The sequence below is a fragment of the Notamacropus eugenii genome, chromosome 7, assembly GCF_028372415.1.
Source record: "Notamacropus eugenii isolate mMacEug1 chromosome 7, mMacEug1.pri_v2, whole genome shotgun sequence".
NCBI classification, from domain to species: Eukaryota; Metazoa; Chordata; class Mammalia; order Diprotodontia; family Macropodidae; genus Notamacropus; species Notamacropus eugenii.
The window spans coordinates 98,268,771-98,281,419 of NC_092878.1; the positions used below are offsets into that span (position 1 = coordinate 98,268,771).

Genomic DNA, 12,649 nt, shown 5'->3' on the forward strand with positions numbered 1-12,649 from the left:
TGGTCCAAGGACAGAGTTTTAAGAGGATATTGAGCTTTCTTTATTTTTTATTTTATTTTTTTATTTTATTTTTTTGGAATATTGAGTTTTCAAAGAAGGACAAAGAAGACTTAAGCAGATAGCCTATTTGAGATTAAAGAGTTTACTATTTCAAAAAAAGATAAAGTGTAAATATTGAATCTAGTCATTTATGCCCAGGACATTTTCTTCCCAAAAGTTGATGCTGAATTTCTGTGATGTGGCTTGCTTGTGTCCTGCTGGGAGAGCATGAAAAACACAAATAGATAAACATGATTTAAAGGCCACAGCTATGAAGCAGAATGTATACAGAGAACAGAGAAAAATGGAGCTCAGGGAGTTTCTATGGGCAGAAGCCAGAGATGTTACTGAGACAGTTCAGGTAGCTTCAGGAAGAGCATTTTTGATCTGGAACCAAGAGGTAGTTCTGGGACCCAGACCAAAAAGCATCTTGCTTCTCCAATGACCAAAGGAGATAAAAGAAATTGCTCAGCTTTTGGACTGTGGTGAGAGTATGGGCAAAGAAACAAGGTAGGAAAGTTACCCCAAAGGTGAGGACTGCCTGAAGTGATTGAAGTAGGGAGTCCCTAGAAGAGACTGAAAAGTTCATTACACTAAATCCCAATAAACAGAACCCATTCAGAAGGCAAATATTATGCAACTGTGCACCTGTACACGTTCTCTAGATATAGTCTGTGTCCTGAGATTTTCTCACATTAGAGTAAAATGGCTTCTTCATCTTAAATGGCAGACCCCATATAGTCTGTTGCCATAGATGTTACTATAGGAAAAGTAATAGAAAAAAATAAGAAAGCTTTTGAAACTAGGGCATTCACCTGGGAGAGAATCTTCTCACTCACCACAGTATCAAGTTCTCCAACTATTAATACATTATGTATTTCTCTCAGGGGATATAATCCATAGACACCATTATCTTATACACTCACAAGACAATAAAATACATTATTTTTAATTTATGAAATAAAACAAACATTTCCATAATTCAGTATAATTAAAAAAAATAATTGCACTTGAAACTACAAATATACTATGAATCATGAACAGCTATCATGTAAATTCATTTTTCTTTTTTATTCTTCCCTCCCCTCCATCCTAGAGATAGCTGCCATCACACACACACACATACACACACACACACACACACACACACACACACAGTGGCATCTCTGGGTCAAATGGTATAGGCAGTTTAATAACTTTTTGGGAGTAATTTCAGATTGCTCTTCAAAATGATTGTATCAGTTTACAATTCCACCAATAATGAATTAGTGTTCCAACTTTTCCACATCCCTTCTAACACTTTTTTACTTCCCCCCTCAATCACTTTAGCCAATCTGATAGGTATAACATAATATCTCAAGGTTGTTTTATTTTGCATTTCTCTAACCAATAATGATTGAGAACATTTTTTCATCTGACTATAAATCATTTTGATTTCTTCTTTGGGAGCACTGTTTGTTCATATGCTTTGACCATTTATCAACTAGGGAATGACTTTTATTCATATATATTTGACAGTTTTTTAATGTGCCTATTCTAGGAGGTATAATAATTCTGCATGGGTTCACCTTGTCTATGGGCCATAATACAAACTTAACAAATAGTAGGAGTATGTTATGTTGTTTTGAACTTAACATACCATGGTAAGGATATGTGTGGCCCATTTAAATATGGCTTTCTAGCACATGACATTCTACCCCTTCTGTTAGAATGATAAATGGCAGCCCTCTTCCCATATGGTATGAATATCTTATAGGAGAATAATTCTGCCTAGACTCAACCCCTATTTTTCTCATGTGGTAACTCTATCAGATCTAGTGACACATATGTATATGTCATATACATATACATATATACACACAATAATGCATATGCACACTTACACATATATATGAATATATGTGTATACATATATATGTATGTGCATATATGTATGGATGGATGCTTACGTATTAGTTGTTCTGTCCTGCCCCACTCTTCATGAACCTACTTGGGATTTCATGGCAAAGATGCTGGAGTGGTTTGCCAGTGATGGCTCTTTTTACAGGTGAGTAAAAGAGGCAAAGTGACTTTCCCAGGCTCACATAGCTCGTAAGTGTCTGAGACCAGATTTGAACTCATAAGAATGAGTCTTCCTGACTCCAAGTTCAGCACTCTATCCACTCCACTACCTAGCTGTTATCTATCTATCATCTATCCATCTATCTATCTCTCTATCTACCTAGCCACAATACATTTGTATATATGCACACATATATACATACCCCCATATATATGTATATATGATATATGTATAATATATATATGTTTGTAGTCTCTCTTATTTGAGGAATCTTGTTCTTATTTATTGATACAATAATATCATGCATGTCTTACCTTATGAAAAATCCAAAAGATGTCAGTGTCAACTAGTTACCCTATACCTCAGTCTTAACTGAAGAAGGGTTGTATCTCTTGTTGAGAGAGGGATCAACAGCTCTTCCCAATGTTCCGCCTACACTGGCATTAATCATATAAAACATTAATTTTACAGACACTGGATTTCTTTGTTCATAGTGAGACACTGGACATACTTGCATTTATTAAATCTCTACCATGTGGTAGATAACATGCTAAGCACATTACAAATATTAACTCTGAGCCTCATAGCAACCTTTGGAGTTAGGTGCTATTATTTTTCCCATTTTATAGTTGAGGAAACTTAAGCATGCAGAAATTATTTCCCAGTGTCACAAAAGTCAAAACATTTGATGTTGAATTTGAACTCAGATCTTTCTGACTTCAGGCCCATTGTTCTATGCATTTATACCACCTATCTGGATGGGAGGAACTCAGTTGGAAGGAAACTGTTGTAAACAAACAAGACCATTTTGTCTGTAACTGAGGGATAGGCCTCTGTCTTTCCTTCTTTCTCTTTTTCCTGTGATCAACTAGGCCTAAGACTGAGCCTTTATCAATCACCCTATCAGTTCCCAGTTGGAATCCTGGAAAAGGAAGGCAGGGGATCCTAGAAATGAAATCCTGCTCAATTCTTGGACTTGTGCTTCTCCCACGTAATATAAGATGAAGAACCAATTCTAGCATTCTTTACCCAGAACCTACTAAAACCACATTCAAAAAGGCATTACATCAAGTTGGAGAATTAGGGATTAGCATCTGCTTATGTATCCTACTTCTTTATCAGTGCTTAAAGACTCACCATGAAGAATAAAATAGCTCCTACTCTTCCTGTCCAACTGTGAACTCAATTCCACCCACAGGATTGGTCTTGATTTCCTTATTCAATCCAAATCTATTGACAAGATAATTAATGTGGATGGAGAAATAAGAGGAAAAGAGATAATACCTATCTATTCAAACCCCTCATCCCTCTGGCCATCAGGAGCATTCTTTCTCACACATCTCCTATATATGGTGCATTGCCCTGTTCTGCCCTGACTTCCCCTGCTTTGAAAGTTCCATCCAGGAATCTAGGGGGTGGGGAATGTAGGAGCCCAAGATCACAATTTTCTGTGCATAGACATATTTTTCTTTACAGCTACTTTGAATTTCCTCTTATTACATTTGTTGAAATCTAATAAAACACATAAAGCATTTTGGAAGAAGAGAAAGAGATGAATGTAGAAAAGACAAGATGTTGATGAAATGAGATTCATCTGGAAATCCTACAAGTTTTGTTTTTTGGTAAGGGTCTGAAGGATCACATCACATTAGCCGTCTAATTATATTAAAGCATTAATCTCTTCATATAATTATAATGCTCACGAAAATATAATAGACCCCTATTTGAAAACTGGTGGAATTTAAATTAATATCCCTGAATTTTTCAAACTACTTGATCTTTATTTAGCTCTTGTCTTATTCTCCAGTAGGAAGTAAGGGTGGGGAACCTGTGACATTGAGGCCATATGGGACCCTCTAGGTTTTCAAGTACTACCCTTTGACTGAATTCAAACTTAACACCCTTAATAAAAGGATTTGTTCTGTAAAGTTTGGATTCGGTTAGAGGTCACACTTTAGGACCTAGGAGATGTGGACTTGAGACCACTGGTTCCCCACACTATCCTATCAGTTTTCTTTATATTGATTCCAATATATGCTATATTCCCACTTCTGACTGCTTTGCTGGTCTAAAATGTCTTTTTTCCTCTTCTTTATTTTCTTTTTTATCTGTTTGGTTCTCAAAACTCGCCCTGCCTTTTCTGTGAAATCATCCCTACTCTCTTAATCCCAATCCTTTCTTTCCTGAACTGCTTTTCTATTTGAAATCTACACCACATTACTTTATCCTGCACTTTTCTCACTTCCACACTTTTGCCCATACTATTTCCTGTGTCTTCCCTTTCCCTCTTCTTTGTTTTTTAATTTGTACCTATCTTTTTTTATAATCCATTCAAATTAGACTATTGTAACCTCTCTGAGATATCAAGTAGTATTTTTTTCATCTCCATTAAGTAATGATATAGTTATTTGGGCATATTATTCCCCCAACTATTTTGAAACTTATTTCTAGTACCAAGTATCAGCAGTATTCCACTTCTATTGGGGACTTAATATATCTTCGTATGAATTCTTTCTAATACATTTGAATGTGTCTTTATGTAATTGATCTTTATATATTTGTATAAATTATCACTCTTTGAGGATAAGGAATTATTTTTAAAAGCCTTTTATTTGACAATCTTCCACAACTCTAAGTACAATTTAAACACTCAGGAAATATTTTGATATTTCAAACTATCTGGGATCTCCTTGGATAATTTTACCAGTGAAGGAGAACAGAGGTTATATGGGTCTTCTCATCCTGAATAACTATTCCAGTTGACAGTTTGTTGAGCCAGCAACTGACTCCTCAAAAAATTGTAAAATAAATGTTCTGCATGAAATTAATTAATATCAATGTTTACATCTTGCATTCTTTGAAATAAAAATCAAAGCAACTTTGGTAAATGGTTTAATAACTGTCCGATTTCCCTCTGGTTTCATGAGATATCTTACTTACAGACTTAATTTTTCTAAGCAATGGAGATTCCCAAAGTTTTTGACAATAATTCACCAGATTCAAATGGAAACAAAGCCAGCATCAGACTAAGATGACAAATCTAGTTTACCTGTAATGATTGTTGCAAGTCTTTACTTAATGGGAGGTCTACCATGGGAAAAGTAAAAGGCGAATGATTTTTGAATCTCAAGAGTATTATAAAACAATTGCAATAAATTGTTTCCCTGAAATTTGTGGAAACATGAAATTCAACACTTTCCTCTAATAAGACAAAGTAGGTTAGGAAATCAGCAGATAAACTAAGGGTGTGTAGAATCACTTTTGGTTTTCAGCTCTAATGATAAATTGACAAAGGTAGAGATTTTTTATGAGAAAAATACAGTTTTTCGGAATGAACTTGGCTAATTAAGCTTCTGTTCTTTAAAATAGAACTGGATAAACACATTGAGGAAAATTCCAAAATGGTCTTTTCACTGGAAGTATATTGATACTATTTATTGCTTGTAGTTTCTACAATATAAGATTAATAAGTGGATATAAGAATATCCTATTTTCAATTCTCAAATGTAAATGCTAGTTTCATTTCTTGAGTGAATAAGGGAGAATGAAAGTGAGTTCATATCAGTTTTATATGGCACATAAAATAACTGAAAAATATCTGGAGTTTGGGGTGGGATTTGAGGAAACTAGTTAGTTTATTGTTGGAAATGATTGCTAGTTTTTAATAGTCATTTAAAATTTTCAACATTCATTGAGACAAAATTTAATAGTTCAACACACATGCTATAGGAGTAAAATTGCAGCATTTTAATTAAATTTGCCAGTATTTCAAAGCAAACTACTGTTAATCCTATCAGGCATTCTTTAATCTCTGAGTTTGTACGACAGCAAAAAAAGCAAAAATAATTTGAGCAGCCATCTTATGGACAGGAGGCTAAATTCCTGAAATGGATTTATACATTTCTGCTTTAGATCCCCTTTAAATCTTTGTTTAATGTAAAGAAGTAGTTTTAAAATGATCAAATACATGGCAGAACATGTTTCCAGTTTACTGCTTTACAGTTTCTCCATTAAACTGTATTTTGGCATGATTTACAGACTATTTGTGGATCTATTTGTTCCTAAAAAAAAACATTAAAACAACAATAAAGGCACTAATATCTGTAGTATTTCCAGTAATAATATGTCAGGGATTTATGCATAGCTTGCACAGTGACAAAAAAACAGAAATTTATATTTTAAGAATTTCACTTTCACTGAACATCCTGAATGGAGATGCAGAGATTCATATAATTCTATTTACATGTCTCTGACAGACAGGAAAGTGACATGAAAACCCAAAGAGTTTTACATTTATTCAAACTGTCATTAGATAAATACATCACTATAAACATGCTCCACCTTAACATTACACTCCATGTTAAAGCCTTCTCTAACTCACCCATCAACCATGATTTTTTATCAATTACCTTCATAAAGGACTTTTTTTAAAACGTTCTTTTAAGAATGGAGAAAAAAATGTGACAGGTTTTCATTTTAGGCAATCCAAACATTTTAATAATAATTAATATCTTTATGTTTCTTTTCTTATGATTACTTAGCTATACATAAGCAATATTTGTGATTGCTTACTTTACAGTGACCTATTTTCTTCCAAAAAAAAACCTAATAAAATGAGACTTTTCCACTTCAAATTTAACTTTCATCAGAATATACATACCTTTTTAGATACTTATGTTTAATTGTACTATGATTGGCAAATTGATTAATAATAGATTTAACAAATATACAATGTATAGGTTATCCTTCCATTTTTATATTTCCAGAAGTATCACTGAGTACACCCAATAAGAAGGGTCAGAGCTGTTCTTTACCTTTATTACCATTATTATTTTTTAAAATAAAACTTAAAATGAATAGCTGGTTTCATTTCAATTTGCTCCCTTTTCATCTGTGAGGTTTATGGTTGTTTATGTTGTACTAGGTCTTTTTCTTGTAGAAATGTCATCTCTCTGCTCAGAAACTACTCCAGCTTCCTTGGCTGGCGGGTAGTTTAATGATGCCTTTCTGAGCAATCTTAGCGGCTTCATTTGCAAGCACATCAGATGGCATCAGAGGTTCTAAATAAATATTGTCTTGCTTGCTAACATCATAACTAACAGATTCAACTTCATCCCTTTTTCTTGAAAACTGCCCAAAACAACATCATTTGGTCTTAATTTAAATTTTTTTTTGGTATTCTGTGAAGAAAGCTCAGTTTCCTTGAAGCTGTTAGTCTGATCATTTAAAATTACATTCCCTGAACTTTGGCACATCTCCCATTCAGTTTTGTTATTGGTGCTTTTTTGTCCTTCCATCACCATTTTGACAGCACTATTATCTGGGATAGAACTGAAAAAAATCCTTGAGCCCTTATCCTGGGCTGCAAGGTTGGGGTCATTTTCATATTTCAGATTGCTCTACTTTGCTTTAATAAATGACGAATAGACAGACTTCAGAAAAACCTGGAAAGACTTAGATGAACTGATGCTGAGTGAAGTGAGCAGAACCAGAAGAACATTATAGATACATAGTAATAGCCACAGTGTTGGAGGACTGTTTTTGATAGACTTAACCCTTCACAGCAATGCATTTTCAATAGACTCATACTGCAAAATGCCATCCACATCTGGAGAAAGAAATATGGAGTCAGAATGCAGGACGAAGCACTCTATTTTCTCCTTTGTTTTGTTTTGTTTTTCTCATAGTTTCTCCCATTCATTTTAATTCTTCTATGCAACATGACTAATGTGAAAATATGTTTAATAGGAATACATGTGTGGAACCCATATAAAATTGCATGCCATCTTGGGAAGGGAGGGGAGAAAATGTGAAACTTAGGGAATTGATTGTTGAAAACTAAAAACAAATAAGTTAATAAATTTGGAAAAATTGCTGTACATAATTCATTCTTCATTGCTGATGAGCTTTTACATGGATTTACATCACATTCTTTTTTGGCTTCCTCTGAAGAAGTATTTTCTGTTTTTGCTTTCAGAAGCTGATGTTTCTGTTTGCCTTCAGAAATATTAAGTCTTGAGTTTTACTCAGGTGAAACTTCTTTTTCCATACTTATCTAACTCTTTAACTCTCAAGGTTGTTCAGAATTTGAAGTGGAAATGGGCATATTTTATCCATTTATTAATTGTTAGTTTTCAACATTCCCTTTTATAACATTTGGAGTCCTAAATTTTCCCCCCTCTTGCACACTCCCTGTGATGGCATGCAATCTGATATAGGTCATAAGTATACAATCATATTAAATGTATTTCCACATTAGTAATGCTGTGAAAGAAGAATCAGAATAAAAGGGGAAAATCATGAGAAAGAAAAGCAAAAAAGTAACAAAAAAGAGAAAATAGTATGTTTCAATCTGTATTCAGTCTCCATAGCTCTTTCTCTGGATGTGTACAGCATTTTCCGTCATAAGTCTTTTGGAATTATCTTAAATCATTGCATTGCTGAGAAGAGCCAAGTCTAACAAAGTTGACCATCATGCAATGTTGCTGTTACCGTGTACCATATTTTCTTTAATAACTTGTGTGAGTATCACTTTCACTTAAATGTGAGGCCATATTTTCTGCACCAGAAACACCAGTTAGGAAATCACAATTAAGGCTCACTACAGTAATGCCTCTTATGCCTTCTGAATGTGTCTTTAAAATGTGAAACCTTTTACTTGCACAGACCCTGTGAAAACTCAACCTGTGATTTACACAGGCTTTATTGCAGCGAGTATTATATCTGCATAAACTACAGTGGACATACGCAGGGGAAATGGTTGGCAAAATATTTTATTTCTGAATAGCAATCAATGCACTTGTAAACTCCACAACAATATCTTAAATTTCACAGGGTTGTATTGACTTTATTTCTTTTTGTGCCTCCAGGGCCTGGCTTTGTACCTGATACTTTTTCTGTTTGGATTTGGATTTTGTTGCAGTAGTTCTTGTACTGGTTTTTTTTTTTTTTTTTTTTTTGCACTGGTGATTTTCGCAGCTGTACCTTTTGTAGTTGTATTCTTAGGCCTTGGAGGAGACAGCTGAAAGACAGAAGTGCTTGCACTGTGGGAAGGTGTTTCTCTCTGAAGAGGTCCAGATGAAGTTCAGATAGGGGCTTTTGTTCTAGGTGGCAATCCTTCCAATTGTTTAGGTTTTTTTGATGTTTGATGTTGAGCCTTATGATCCATTTTCTCTTTGCAAGTCAAAAATCGTAGTCAGCACTTTGTACAATGACATTAATTCTCTCTGATATTTCAGCTAATGGTACATGTGTGGTATTGCAAGTTTATTAACTTTGAGCCAAAATGAACAAAGTAAGTTATTGGTATTTTCATGAGAAATGCTAAAATGGGTTTCTACATCCCAAAATGAAGATCTCTGATTACACACCTGATAAAAATATGGCATTTCACCAGGTTTACAACCATCATTCATATGTTGTAAAAGAGCTTGCTCTGTTTCAAATGACAGCTCACAGATTTCACAAAGGGTAGAAATCTCATGGGGGGTATGTATACTTTCAGTGTGACATTGCAGCTGGGAAAGTGTGGGAAATTGATGATAGCAATGTTTCTGCGGTTTCCTCTTCTTTTGCTGCTCTGTTTCTCAAGTTCAAAATGGTGTTTTACGTAGTTCATAAACCTAATGTTCTATTTAAGTATTTTCAGACAACTGAAGCATTTAAAGGTATGAGTCTTCTGTTCTTGTAGATTATCTTCATGTTTCCCATAACAACTTAGTTTAGTTAACATTTATTAACTAATATGATCTGTTTTTCTTTATCAGTATCAACGATCTTATTTTTATTTACTGCACTTGAAAATTCTGTTCTATTAGATCCCCAAAAGATTTTTTTACCCTTTCTGAACAACAGTGCTTTATGTGATTTTTTAATGGATTCAGCTGATTAAAATGAATTTTATACTTTGGACAAGCTCTTGGGGAAAGTGATCCATTTTAGTAGAAGTAATTGTACCTTTGGATGGTGTATTCTGTGATAGTGACTTTATTGAAGAGAATGGGGATGAGGGATGATTTTCATCAATACCTTCATTGGACTTGGGCTTCTTTGTAGTAACAAATTACTTCAGTAATTATAACAATTGCTTCAGAAATTGAGAGACCTTTCCTTTCTCCCTGGCACTGAGGTATTCCTCTGTTTTGTCTCAAGTCAAACAATAACTTTGAAGAATTATTAGGTACAACTTATTGCAAGCTGAGCAGCAGAACTAACCGTAAATCTTGATACAGATTGAAAAACTGGTGAGGCTGCCACAATATTTGATGTTGGAGTCACATTGTATTGACTGTTTGGCTTGAATCAACCTCTATTGATGGCTTCTGTCTGTATTTCTCTTGACAATGAGCTAAAGTTGACTCTGTTCAAAGTATTTGAAATGGTTGGTTTGAACTTGCAGTCTCCCCAACAAAGATTGGCTCATCAAAATCATCATCATCATCATCATCATCGTCATCGTCATCGTCATCATCATCGTCATCATCATCGTCATCATCGTCATCATCATGTTCTTCCTCATCCTCATCTTTATCCTCAATTTCTTTAACTTTCTTCTGACAGGGTTCCAGCTCTTCTACACACTCCATAAATACTTCAGTTATTTTAAAATTATCTTTGGGAACATTAAATTCCTCAGTTTGTGGTTCTTATTTTCAATCATCATATACTTGTATACCCAGAATGAAAAGATAATTACTTATTTGGTTTAAGAGATTTAAATGGTGTATGTCATCCAAATCTGTAATTGTTTCTGAAACTGATATTAGCTTATTTTTGAAATTCAATTTAATCCCTGCCCTAGTCTTTTTTTCTACATTGTAGCATTTGCAGCACATAGGATTCTACTATAAATAAAATCTTTTATAGCAAAAATAAAATAAAAAACACTTGTCTTTTAGGAAGAAGAGGGTTGTCACTCATCGAGCTTCATAGTTTTCTTTCTGTGACTACTCACCCAAACGACAAACATCAGCATGCATTGTATGTCATTTGATTCATGGTAATTAAAACATGGAACTGGGTATTCAGTTCTCAAGTCTAACTCTCATCTGGTTTTCCTATCCTGTGTTGTGTGGGAGTGGCCTTATTGGGGCACTAATGAGGAGGAGAAGGAAAAGGAGAAGCAGGAAAATACTGCAGCAGCTGGGATGAGGCAGGCTCCCACAGCGGAGCAGGCATCTATGGATAGATACCCAAGATTTCTATTTATTATTAGATCAAGGTACACTCCTAACCTGCTGAAGAGGAGATTGGGGATTAAGGAGTTAAAAAATTTACTTGGGTCACACTGTCCTAGAATCAAGGGCTCTTAATGATTAATCAAGTGCTCATTCCATAAAAGAAAGAGGTTCCTTCTATTCCAGTACTCAAGAGACGTTAGGTAGGCATTTAACAATAGTTTGGTAAAATATGATGACTAGACTTGATTTCCTTAATCTCAGGAAACATGCGAAGAGACTTACTATCAATGCAGTTAAGGACTTTCTCTGTATGTTAAAAAAATTCTTAGACAGTTGTTTGGTAAATAGAGCCTTTAAATGACTTGTTAAGGGTCCACAGACAGGATATGACAAGTGGTAGGAATTGAAACCAAGTTTTCCTGGCTTCACAGACTTCCATGCCTAGAGTCAGGAAGACTTCTCCTCCTGATTTCAAATCCAGCTTCAGACACTTCCTAGCTGTGTGACCCTGGGCCGTCACTAAACCCCATTTGCCTAAGTTTTCTCATCTGTAATATGAGCTGGAGAAGAAAATTACACAACTCCATTATCTTTTCCAAGAAAATCTTCAACTTTTGTCACAGTGAGTCAGACACAACTGAAAAATGACTAACAACAATTTTCTGACTTTCACGCTGGCTGTCTCCTTACTCACTATATCAGAATTTCATAAGGTATTTATCATAAGGTAATTATCACTTTGTTCCTTATTACAGTTAAATTGTTTTTAATCATTTTTCTCCCATTGTGTAAGATCATCCAATGGAAACAAGATATTTAGAGTTGGAACGGATACAAAGATTTTGGTTTAAAAGAGGGGTTTTTAAACTCCTGTTGCTGGCACCTACAGAACCATGTGTTTAGTCTCATTAAATTTCATTATGAACCTTGAAAATGATCATTACTGAAAAAGACATCTTGAGGCAAATTACACATAAGATCTGAGCATGCTTGCCTTCAATGGAAATTGCTAGAGCCTCACATTTTAGTAATATTGTTTAACTTTTTCTTCTTTTTATATCAGCAAGGTGAATTTGTATTCCAACAGCAATTCCTTCCTGTTCACATCACTAGATAGAGTTACACCATTGCAGTTTAGGCTTAATCAGATATATTCTCTACAGCTCTAAGCCAAAAGTTTTTAGTTTAGTTTCTCTTTTGTCATATCAAGTGTTAGCTGATATTCTAGCCTTCCTAGAGTTTTCAGGATAAAGATGTACAAAAATCAGCATTATAGATGAGAAGACATATAACTTAATTCAGGGATATCATTGCTGTATGATCTAAATAATATTCACATGGGCAAAAATGTAGCAAATCTATTTAAAGG

The 12,649-nt window shown here is 34.5% G+C and overlaps 1 protein-coding gene and 2 pseudogenes across 4 annotated transcripts in view; 1 reads left to right on the forward strand and 2 right to left on the reverse strand.

Annotated features, from left to right (window-relative positions):
• TENM3 (teneurin transmembrane protein 3) overlaps positions 1–12,649 on the forward strand; it is a 3,393,579-nt gene that overhangs the window by 518,352 nt on the left and 2,862,578 nt on the right. The window lies entirely within an intron of this gene.
• On the reverse strand, positions 6,973–8,603 carry LOC140514716 (zinc finger protein 280D-like; annotated as a pseudogene).
• LOC140514717 (zinc finger protein 280D pseudogene) lies at positions 8,611–11,079 on the reverse strand (annotated as a pseudogene).